The sequence below is a fragment of the Hyalella azteca genome, unplaced genomic scaffold (genome assembly GCF_000764305.2).
Source record: "Hyalella azteca isolate HAZT.00-mixed unplaced genomic scaffold, Hazt_2.0.2 contig13520, whole genome shotgun sequence".
Classification (NCBI taxonomy): Eukaryota; Metazoa; Arthropoda; class Malacostraca; order Amphipoda; family Hyalellidae; genus Hyalella; species Hyalella azteca.
Window position 1 is genome coordinate 18,086 of NW_025943438.1, and position 12,611 is coordinate 30,696.

The following is a 12,611-nucleotide window of genomic DNA, read 5'->3' on the forward strand; positions in this document are numbered from 1 at the left end:
CAGTTCAAGCGGCGGATGAACTGGCTGCCAGTACTGTCCCTGTGTACAGGCACCTATACACGAGGCTAGTAGCGTGGACTGCTCAAGCGGCGGATGAACTGGCGGCCAGTACTGTCCCTGTATACAGGCACCTTATGGCACTGTCACTCCAAATGGCAGTTATTAATCATAGCGTTTGTATAACAACAACCTGGTAACGATAAGGGTAGGGAAATAAAATGCATGGACGAGCGAGCAATAATGACACAAACGAGCAGTGTATAGTATGACAGGGGCGCGCACGGCCTACACACGTTCAGAGGCGAGACAGCGGTGATGGTGCAGTGGTGAGAGGCTCTGTCTCTCGCACCCAGCTCCCGGGTTCGAGTCCCACTGAGGACAAGTTCTTCCGGGAAGCTCAGCTCATGGTCAACTCAGCCATTCATCCAACTCTGGTTGATGAATGAGTACCTGGCTTGTCCAGGGTGTTGTGTATGTACTGCGATAAAATGGTTCTGGCGGGTCAGCGAGCCAGTGATGGTCGTAGAACTACCAGTGGTACCGAGTGTCCGGAAAAACTGGCCTATCACCCCCTCCCTAGTCGCCACTACCAGGATGGACAATTACAACAACAGACAGATAGCTCTTGTATCACGACACTCTGCTCGTTTGTCGTCACATTTCTCGCTAGTCCCACACTCAAACAACATTTTTTATTAAATAAATGCTTCTTCAGATGATATTTGTTGGCGCGCACACAGTGACGCCGGCAAGATGCACACATCGCGCTACTGACATCAGGTTAGAGAAGAATTATTCTTCATCGTCGTGTGTGTTTGTGTGAATACAGAGACACAATCACACTCTCTTCTTCCCGACAACTGCGCCTCTCCACCTGCACAAATAAAAACATTAATGCGCACACATCTCTCGCGAGAAAACAACACATCTCTCGCGCAAACAACATCTCTCGGAGGATAAACAGAAAACAACAACCTATATATATGCTCCCCTCTTCTAACAAAAGGAGAGGGGGTTCACAAGCACACACACAAACAAACCACACGACAACGGAAATGAATATTGTGTGTGCGTGCGGAAGCGCTAATGCTTGACTAAATTTAAAGTTTGAAAGCTCTAAGATTTCAAATATTACTTAGAGAAAAAATATCAAATGGACAAAGTCTGCACACACAAATATATATATTCTAAACGAGTAAAACTAATATTCTCAATAGGCAAAATAAAATCTAGAGAGAGCACTAATAAACGGGAACGAGAGAGAGCAAAAAAATACAGAAAAATCACGCAGGCCGGGTTAAGATGAACACTTACGTAGCAATACTGTGCCGCCAGGTCTATCCGACATCCGGACCTCTTCTTGGTGGATGGAGCCTTCCGGTGCAACCCGTCGTTCCTCCCGTGGCAGGCCAAAAAACACACGGACACAACTTACAGCCGGGCAACAAACAACTACACAGCTGTAAAAATAAATTAGATTAATATAACAGTAAAGGATGTATAGCTTGACGATTAATTGTAACCAAGCACTGCACGCTAAACTATATAAAGAAATGTGTGTTTGCGCAAGAGAAACTTATCAGCTAACCTTAACAAAACAAGCAAGGGACGTAGTCATAATTAAATGGAACCAAGATCAATTCAAGTAAGAGCAAAGAACCACAAAAAATCTAAGCGGATGATACCAAAAACATACACTATTAAACAATGCACAATGACCGAGACAGTTAAGTATAGCTGCCTAGTTTAAAAAAATAGAAATCCCGAAAAATGCACAACAAAAAAAAAACGCAAGTATATTAAAATGAGGACAAAACATAAACCTATATCTAAACAATTATATATACATATCCCTATATATACCTATATAAGAGAGATAACGACTAACCAGCATGGCCGAGCACGAGTGTGGTGTGTGACAGGACTGTCATGCCTTAGTATTTGTTTCGGACGTATAGCAGTCCCAGGCCACGATGGATCGGGCGCGCACCGTGCCTCCTCCTTCTTTTTCATCCGCCCCCGAATGACGATGCAGTGGCATGAATCACTTTCATATCTATGTCGCCGATGTGAATGAGGTTGGGCCCAGTATCGTTTCCTGTGGTACTCTGTGACTCAGAGTACTCAGGAGGTACTCTGTGACATCTCTCTTCCCTCTTCACACCCTAGCCTCGCTCTCGATATCTCGCTCGAGTCTCCAATAACTACAGCTTCTTGTCTTGGTGTTAGGAAGCCTCCAAATTTGTGAAGTGTTACAACTAAAGCGCGTGTGGGACACTGTGCACAATTCCTTCATTCAATAACAGAGCCGCGGCCAGAGTTGAAAATCTTCGTGAGGGATCACTCCTGTCCGTGGTAGGACTACCACCAAGGCTGTTTGAACCAAAGGTGCTGAGAAGAGAGGGAGGATTTTATTACCATTGAGACTTTCAAAAGACAACTGGATAAGTTCCTGAAGAAGATCTCGGATTGTCCACTTATGGAAAAAACTACCCTCAGCATGTGACAATCAAACAACATCTTGCGTCAGCTGGCCCAAAGGAGAGCAAAACAGACGCAAAATACACGTTCAACGTTACATCCGCGGTATTCGAGGGCGGGGAGAAATCTGCCTAGCGACGACTCGGAGACGTAGGACGACCATAGCGGAGCATCAGCTTGACATTGGACTACAAAGTCCTAAACTCATCAAAGCAATCCATGCTCATCCTTTTTAAATCGCTTTCGCGCGCGCGCGCGCCAACTCCAAATTCACCACACGTCCACCCCCCGGCCACCTCCGCCACAGCATGGCCAGAATTTGGTGGTCTTGGTCCAGTAACCATTTTTTCCAATAAACACACTCAGCTGAGGACAAAAAGACATATTTAGGTGAGGTAAAGGCAATTAAGGCCTGAGGCAAATAACATAGATAAATAAACAGAAAGAAAGGCTGTCATTATGATATGAAAATTTTTTTCAGAAAATTTTTCAATATAATATGACAAACACATATGTGTGTGTGTGTGTTTTAACCTTACAGCGTTTGACGCGCTTTCATTTGTCTATCAATTGGGCCTATTATATATAATGTATCTACTGATGTGAACTGACCTGCATCAAATAAACAGCATCTTACACATATCAGCTGGAGGGTGCAAATGCATGCACTTACACACAAGGAACATGTTAAACATCGTCACATCAGGAGGACCTGCAGGTGCACCATTTAATGAATTTTCATCCGCATATGATTTTGAGCGCACACCTCCAACTGCACAAAAAAAATACACTATCATTAAACATGAACTTTGCAATCACTAATATATGTCCAATGCAATATGTACAATGCAGCAGAGTCTGTGTTTGTGCATTGAAAAAAACTTCACACACCCACCCCCTTTTTTGCATTCAGAGGAAAAAACAAATGCAAACCACTAGGATAGAAACTCAAGCACAACTGCTCAATCAGTACCGTAAACGGTGTAATAAGGGACGGGCGGGGTAATAAGGGACAGTCCTCCAACACTTTATAGAAATGTTGCAGCAGCTAAACTAATCAAAATTTTGCAAAACTAAAAATAGTGGCGTAAAGTTCAACATTTTTACTATCTATGTAGCATAAAGCAAGTTAAGAAATCAAAATCATACATTTATTACCTCTGAAAAATTCCTGAAAAAAGTGTGAAAAGTGAGATTTTGGACAGGTACCTCTGCTAAGGTCTGTAGCAGAACAAATATTTATCATATTGAAAATTTTTAGTTACATAAAAGTTGCACTTAGGCTTAAAAATGTGATTGACAGAATTTGTGTAGGTATCTCATTCCAAAAAAATATGCCGGTCATTTCTGCAAGACGGGGTAATAAGGGACACCCCTAAAANAAAAAAATTGTAATACTGACTTTATTCTGTTCAATTCTCAAATTTTGGTTAATTTATTCCACAAATTTGACTGTAGAAGAGCAGCTTCTTTTGAAACAAACCTTTTTTCTCCTCATTATTTCTGCCAGATTTTCGAAAGTGGCACCAGACCGCCGCTTACGCCTTACAGCTTATCAACTGATTAAGGTTTGTAAAATTATTAATATATCTATATTATTATACCATACCCAGGATGGTGCAGCGCGTACGCCTGAGGCTTCAACGCAGCATGGCTGAGTGTACGCCAATAAAACAATGAGTGTATGCCAATAAAAAAAAAAAAAAAAAACTAAGGTATTCCAGGTAAGTATGTACGCGTACGCCAGGATGAACTATATGCTATGAAACTCCGGAATCTTCTTCTTCTTTTCTGGGTGTCCACGCTGGGTGGACTTAAAGCCACAGGGGCTATATATTGCATTTATGGATCAAAGTCACTCATTACTGATTACTGAGTGCTTTACTGACACTCAATCAGTCATCAGTGTGAGTATATATAGAATTGATATTGAAACCCAGTGATGCACCAGTCTGTAGAGTATGGCACAACATAGGTCGAGGACGCCGTTATTCTGCCCAAAAGACACCAAGGCACCATCTAATCGGACGGTGGACGCCGCTGTTTGCAGCAAGTGGAGGCGAGGATGCCAAAATTTTAAATTGGCAGGAAGATTCAAGCTAATATAAGGTCGACAATGAAACTGCAAAATAAACGCAAGTTTAGAATTGTAGTAGTAGCAGTAGTAGTAGGATGGTTTGCTAACGGTTCAAATTGCAAGCAAATTCACGCTGCAGGTCAATTGTCAACCCATGAAGCAAGGCGGAAGGTCTCCATCCCGATAAAATTGACTCAAACGAAGCAGTGTCAGCATGTCAAAGAGACGGCTGTGCGTATAGGTACAGATGACAAGCAACAGTCCAACAGACACAAAGACCCTAACAATAGTTTGCTTATAACGAGACATCGACCGCACGCATGGGAGACAGAGAAGCGAAATACAAGGAATCCTACCATAGGCTACCTACATAACACCTGAACCACACAACTGATACCCGCGAGCTGTCTGGCATTACATTGGGGCGTTGAGGAACAATGCGCATAGGACAGAGGAATCTCATAGGACATCTGACGAGTACAGGCACGTGTCATAAATCCCTTCTGAGGGGCAACTTCCACAAATAATGCATCGCTTTATCACCTAGCAATTACAAGTGACGTGAACACATAATGCAAGTCGGCTGTTAACTTTCATTTTAGCTAGTATCACATTAACAAGTGTATAGTCAAAACTAAGATATTACGACATCAAGTAAGCCACCTGCGCCAGTCACTACTATGGCTGCCGATGAACTACATGGCTGAAATAGAATTCATGGATTAGACTTTCTAGTTACATTGTCTTATCCATTTCATAAGGGACATCACATCAGTTCAACATTACCACTGACTTCATTCGACGATCCACTGTTTACAAGACGGAATTGCACGATACTAAATTTTGAGTTTTATTATGTAACATAAAAAGAAATATGATAAATTTAGCAATAAAATTTCTCACTATTATATACGGAGTAAAATAGAAACATGGTAGTAAACGTATTGCCGTGTTAGATGTAAATTCTAAAATAAACCCCCACGCTCTTCCTACGCGAAATACTAGGCACATGATAAACAACGTTCATTGGTTTATGCATAGAAATTGATCGACAGAATTATTATTGATCAAGAAAGAGGCTAAATTAGTATGAAAGAAATAACTTATCATAAATCAAGTGATAAATTTGAAATATATTCCATATCGCTGAGTATTAACTTGTCAACACAATAGGCTTATTTATTTATCATTCAGCTTTTGTTTATAGCAAATTGAAGAGCAGTAAATTGTTCAAACAAAATTAACAAAAAACAAAACACACCAGAATAGGCCTTAGTGGGCTACAACATATCATGATCATTGAAAAAATGCTACCTCAACAGATTGGGACGCCTGCCGAAGACCACCCAGGCACCACTGCCCTAGATGTAATGGACTATCATGATTCCTGCCTTGCTTCCGGAACGTAGCTTTCAACAATTCAAGCCGTCCGTATGATGTAACCGTATCTAGGCCGTGGGTCGAACCAGCCCTCGGCCACTTGTCAAAGTGAAATACTAATAAGAAGAAGAAGAAAAAAATCTTTTAACACACTGGCTAATGAGAGAGGTAGAGACACAGTCACACAGACATGATTGATAAAAAGAAGCAGACATTATAAAGAGACAGTCACGCATACATAAGTCGCTTGGTCTGTCTCTTTACATCAAATTACATGTAAAAAGGGCTTCATTTTTAAAAAAATTGTAACACTGACTTTATTCTGTTCCATGGTGCAGAGGGTGGATGCAGCGTCGCCAATATATGGGTTTTTAAGCCCTAACTCCTAAGCGTCGCCGGGTAATTTTTAATGAAAAGCCATTTATACTGAGTAATGAAAAACTATTTACAAGCCACGAACTTATTTACAATGTTGCATGCACGTGTTACTCCAAATAACTAATTTTACCCTAAAAACAGTCTGATTGTACAGCAAGTGTCAACTGAACATGTGATAATGCAGTCTGACCACTCTAATGTGACCGCAACTACGTAATCGTAAACTTGATGTTTCCATTTTTTTGGTGGGAACTCATCACAACTGATTTCTGGACAAGCTTCACTGCATACTGATCAATCCAACATACCGGAAACCTTACTTTTTTAAATAGTTGGCCGAAGACTGACAAATATATTAAATGAAAGAATTTCAATCTAAATGTGTCGGCAAGATTTTCTGAAGGCATAAATTTTGCTACTGAAGCGTCGCCAAAGATCTTGCAATATTCATCCACTCTCTGCACAGTGGATTCTGTTCAATTCTCAAATTTTGGTTAATTTATTCCACAAATTTGACCGTAGAAGAGCAGCCTCTTTTGAAACAAACCTTTTTTCTCATTATTTCTGCCAGATTTTCGAAAGTGGCACTGGCACCAGACCGCCGCTTACGCCTAACAGCTTATCAGTTATCAACTGAATAAGATTTGTAAAATTATGAATATACCTATATTATTTACCATACCCAGGATGGTGCAGCGCATACGCCTGAGGCTTCAACGCAGCGTGGCTGAGTGTAAGCCAATAAAACAATGAGTGTACGCCAATAAAACAAAAAAAATCAAGGTATTCCAGGTAAGTATGTACGCGAATGCCAGGATGAATTATATGCTATGAAACTCCAGAATCTTCTTCTTCTTTTCCAGGTGTCCACGAGTCCACGACTCCACGCTGGGTGGACTTAAAGCCACAGGGGCTATATATTGCATTTATGGAACAAAGTCACTCATTACCTACTGATTACCGAGTGCTTTACTGACACTCAATCAGTCATCAGTGTGAGTATATATAGAATTGATATTGAACCCCAGTGACACTGACACACACTTACACACAGTGACACACACTGTCACACCACAGTCACACACACACAGAACCAGAAGTTTAATGTCTTATTCTGGCTGCAAAAATTTACTTCTGTTCTCTGAGAATTATTCCTTTTATATATTTGATTGAGAAGAACACAAAGCATTATGAATTTTTTATAATTGTACCCAACTAACCCAAGATCGCAAGATGGACATTGAGCCACTTCTAAATTCTAATGGCAAGCAGGTTCAATAACTGAAATAAAATAAGGAAAAGCCTACAGAACAAGGCAGCTTTCTCATGTTTTTGACTATTTCATTGAAATTTATCCTCAATATAAGCCTAGAGTCTAGAGATGACTTACGGTATGGTATAGTTTGTACCTACTTTGTGTTTTGGGAAGAAGAAAAAGAATTTCTCCCCCTCTCTTCTAAGAATAACATCGGATTCTAATAATATCAATAAAAATTTTAATAAAACTACTTACCAAAATTTGCTTTCACTTTATATTTTACAGGTAATGTTACCAACTTATACCAAGTTGAATAAGTTTAATCAAAATGTTCTACTCCTATCCGTTTGAAATCTTGAAATATGTGACACGGTATTGTTCCGCGTCCGCTTTTGCTTAATATACGGATTTGCGGAAAGAGACCCATACGCTGACATTCTATTTTTGCTGGATATATTAATAATACAAATTTTTAAGATATGTAGCCGTTATCGATGCGAAATGAGATCATTATTTTATTATTGATATTTTAAGGGGCTACGGATGATAGTTTTCAGACAGGCGTTTAATATTTATTAAAATACATATTTAGCCGTAGCCTTGTCGCCTATATTGTGATGTGGGGGTTTTGGTTTACCACTCCACATTAAGTCAATAACTCCCATCAGGAACTTGAATGGCCTAGCTAGTTAACTTGAATTATTCGCCAAGGGACAGACAGAAACATAGGAATCGGCAGGACGAATTTGGTTGGGAGAAATGATCACACAATTAATTGATGAGTTTTATTTATTTGGCATAGCTCACGTGACCTGTTCGGTGATGTGGTGATGAAGATGATGTGCTCGGCTTGGTGATCTGCTCGTGGTTGCGTGGCGAATAAAATTCAAACGACATTCATAAGAACCAGAGCTGGGCAGCGCTACTTTGAAATGTAGCGGGCGCTACCGCTACCGCTACACCCACTAGATTGTAGCGAGCGCCACCGCTACCTCTACAGTAAAATGTAGCGCCGCTACAATGGCCAAAATTAGTGGAAATCTCTAAATATTTATCATTCTGCTATTGTTATTTACTCATAAATATTTAATGATAATAAAACATTGTCAAAACATATCAATGCAACTTTATTGCAATTAACCTAACCGAACTAGTACGGGTTAGATACAGTAAATAAAAGTTACAGTTATTTTTATGTTTTACCTTCCCTACATGGATGTGTACTTTAATCTACCAATCTAAAAAATTATCCACATATACATATAAAAAATCAGTCTTTTATTTGTATATATATATATGTGGATTCTTTTTGAAATTGGTAGATTAAAGTAGACATCCATGTAGGGAAGGTGAAACATAACAATAACTGTGTAAAAATAACTGTAAGCAAACTGAAACATGAAAAAATACCTGTAAGTGGTAACTGGTAACAACTTAACAGGTAACAAACAACTAGCATGTTGACACTATAGTAGCAGGCTGAGGTTGACAACATAATGCCGAAATCTTTCGTACAGTTTTATTCTGTAATTTATATTGTGTATGCATCATGCTGGTTTTTAAATAATATTTAATACTAATAAGTAAGAGCTAAAGGCTTTATCTATAAATGTAGCGGTAGCGCTGTAGCGGCAAAACCTCGTATCGCTACTTAAATATGTAGCGGGCGTTACCACTGCCGCTACATTGCCTTAAATGTAGCGCCGCTACCGCTACCGCTACTGAAAATGTAACGGCCGCTACTAGCGGCCGCTACATGTAGCGCGCTACTGCCCACCTCTGATAAAAACCAAGCGACAGAGAAACAGGTTTTTAGCAAGATGGTAGATATACTTTTAGGTTGATGCAGGTAAGTTGTCAATCTGTTATAATGGCTGATATAACTGGCAATTTGCAATGATGACTGAAGAAATAGTAATCTTTTGAATCGAGATTTAAACCACTGATTTTATCACTGCCGACTCGTACACTTTGATACAACTGATGCCAATGAGGACTCCTAAGATTCGCGGCAGAACCCCTGATTTCGACTAAATACTTTTTTCTTCAGATGAAATTAGAGAAGCGGAATCAACAGCAATTCTAAGCTAACAATAGATCTCGTAAATAAACCCTAGCATATATACAAATTGATGGTGAGAAATTAGGAATTTCTCACAAATGGACAATTTAACGTTGCAAATATGAATATGCTTTTATCTAACGCTAAAGAACTATACGTATGTCCGTTAAAAATGAACTTGAAATGACTGCTGTGTCATTTCATTAAATTATTCTTATACTTTGAGAAATTATGTACCTGCGGACAGCGATTCCGGACGCTTTGTTTACTCGCGTTATTTGGAAAATTTGGGGGCTTTGGTAGATTTTCGTTCATCAATTTTTTTATAAATGGCTTCGGAACCTTCCACCGGATTCATTGCTGTAAGTATTGATTTTCATAAATTATACATTTTAATGATGCCAAATAGGTGGGTTGGTGCTAATAACGTTAATTTTTGTTAGATTTGTGAATGCAGAATTCGAACTTGATTAGAAGAATATATATGCGTGTCTGACATCTTGAATTATGTGGAAAAATATATATTTAGATTTGAAATGCCTAGCACCATATCGAACCCGGTGGAAGTCGAGTAGCTACTTCAAACTTTTGTCAGTCGTGAAAAAATACGGTCAAATGACACGATTTTAAATCTTCTGTGAATAAGGCACGAAAAGGAAAAGAATCGGCGACAGGCCACATCGGCCTACACTGCAGCGCCGAGATCACTATGTTATGTTATGTTATTATTTACCAAATTTGCACTTCAGTAAATATATTTATATAAAAAGTTTATTTCTTGTATTTTTTCACTTACATACATTTCACAAGGGAACATTATTTTTTATTCATATTAAATAAATATTCTACAACACTACAAATTTTTTACAAAAATGTTATAATAAACGCAGGTGACCGAGTGCGCCACAGACGACACATCAGGTCCTCCTGTCAGGAGTTAGATACATATGTAAAATAGAAAACGTGATATCCGCCTTCCACCATCGGCAGTTGGCCACGTCCCCATCAGTGACGTCACAACGAACCCCTAAATAAGCCGGGCCGCGGAGCAGTCAGATCGCCTGTGTCAGCCTATAAACATGCACCTGCGGTGCTTGCTGACAGCTCCGGTCAATCCTTTGAACCTCCGCACCATCGAACTATCAATAGTGAACTATTATGAGTAAATTGGTGTTTCACTCCCTTCCTGCCGTCAGTCTAAGAGTAGGACGATAATCAAGATTACCCAGAACCCTGAGGACTTCTATTAAGTACTCAACGCCATAGGAAGCCTCAAGTCCGGCCACGAAGTAGCAAAGGACCTGACACTCCTGAGGAGCAAATGAATTCGCATAAGACGAGCAAACTCATGGAAAACGCAGCCAATAAAGACGTCATCGTGGTACATTTATCTTATAAAAGAAAAATATATTTTTATTTTATATCTTGAAACAACAGTGATATCTAATGTGTGTTTGATTGTTTTAATGTGTTGTGTAGTGGGTTATATCTGAACCGTTTATTAATTCCCGTTAGCACATAAATGAATTAATACCATTTATAAGCGCACTTATTTCAACGGTGTGATTTAATTAAATTTTGGCTCCGATTTTTTTTCTCTGGGAGTTGTGATCACGTGTGCTGAGTATGTCTGTCTTAATGCGTGCGCAAACTCTCTCTCTCTCTACATATACACACGACTTCCTTCAAGTGGTCACACTCTAAAATCGACTGTAACAATTTCAACAAGAATTACAGCTAGAGGAAATCTTGTTGTAAACCTATCTATGTTAATGGAAATTAGGTCTTCAAATGAAGACCAATAACGAGTAGAGCTTTAAAGCTCTTGCGCTTTTCTATTCAATGACTAAAAAATAATTTGTATTGAAATTTATGAACACGGTTTAAAATAAATAGTATGGAATTGTCTCACTGCTTTTTATTATTAATACATTATTATTTAATAATTTAAGCTTAGCAAATTACGGACCAGGCAATAAGTCCAGCAGCTATCTCAATCAATCGTCAGTAAGATCGGGTTCCAAAGGCCGGATTTCTTGTGAATCAAGTCACGAAAAATTCAAGAATCGGCAATAGGCCATGGGCCTATTTCTTCAGTGCCGACACTTCTATTATTATCAATTGAGTAGATAGAGAAAAGTGTCAAATGGATGCATAGATAAACTGGATAAAGTCACGGTGTAGGAGTGCAGCAAAAAATTTATATATATATATATCTTGGACAGCACTCGGAATTACAGTACGTGCGCTCACACTGATTAAACTCTACATATACGGTATACCTGATGATATATATCGGGTTACGAGACTAAGATCATTTATTTGATCGATAAGTAAGAAAGAGGTGTCAAGATATAATTTATTGATATATATACGGGGTGGTAATACACGACCGTATAACTCAAGCGACGCGCGCACGTTAGACATCGCGGGGCGCTTAGCAACTACTACAGTGTTAGAAGGGCTCTGCTCTCCCATACTATTGTGATTAGGTGTAACTGAACCGTAGCTACAACTACTAGTGTTGGAAGGGCTCTGCTCTGAACCGTAGCTACAACTACTAGTGTTGGAAGGGCTCTGCTTTCCCATGCTATTGTGATTAGGTGTAACTGAACCGTAGCTACAACTACTAGTGTTGGAAGGGCTCTGCTCTCCCATGCTATTGTGATTAGGTGCAACTGAACCGTAGCTACAACTACTAGTGTTGGAAGGGCTCTGCTCTCCCATGCTATTGTGATTAGGTGTAACTGAACCGTAGCTACAACTACTAGTGTTGGAAGGGCTCTGCTCTCCCATACTATTGTGATTAGGTGTAACTGAACCGTAGCTACAACTACTAGTGTTGGAAGGGCTCTGCTTTCCCATACTATTGGGCTTAGGTGTAAATAAACCGTAGCTTCAACTACTAGTGTTGGAAGGGCTCTGCTTTCCCATACCATTGTGACTAGGTGTAAATAAACCGTAGGACTGTCGTC

The 12,611-nt window shown here is 39.6% G+C and overlaps 1 long non-coding RNA gene across 4 annotated transcripts; it reads right to left on the bottom strand.

Moving 5' to 3' along the window:
- Positions 1 to 552: 552 nt before the first annotated feature.
- Positions 553 to 7,952, bottom strand: LOC108670407. Of its 4 annotated transcripts, none has more exons than XR_007157061.1 (5): positions 7,830 to 7,952; positions 3,155 to 3,253; positions 1,889 to 2,847; positions 1,315 to 1,460; positions 553 to 874 (listed from the first exon to the last, which is right to left on the bottom strand). It is a non-coding gene; the product is annotated as an uncharacterized LOC108670407 (long non-coding RNA). The 4 variants fall into 4 exon arrangements; XR_001930723.2 differs by having other exon boundaries at positions 3,094 to 3,253; XR_001930725.2 differs by lacking the exon at positions 7,830 to 7,952 and adding an exon at positions 5,345 to 5,860 and having other exon boundaries at positions 3,094 to 3,253.
- Between the last annotated feature and the right edge of the window lie 4,659 nt (positions 7,953 to 12,611).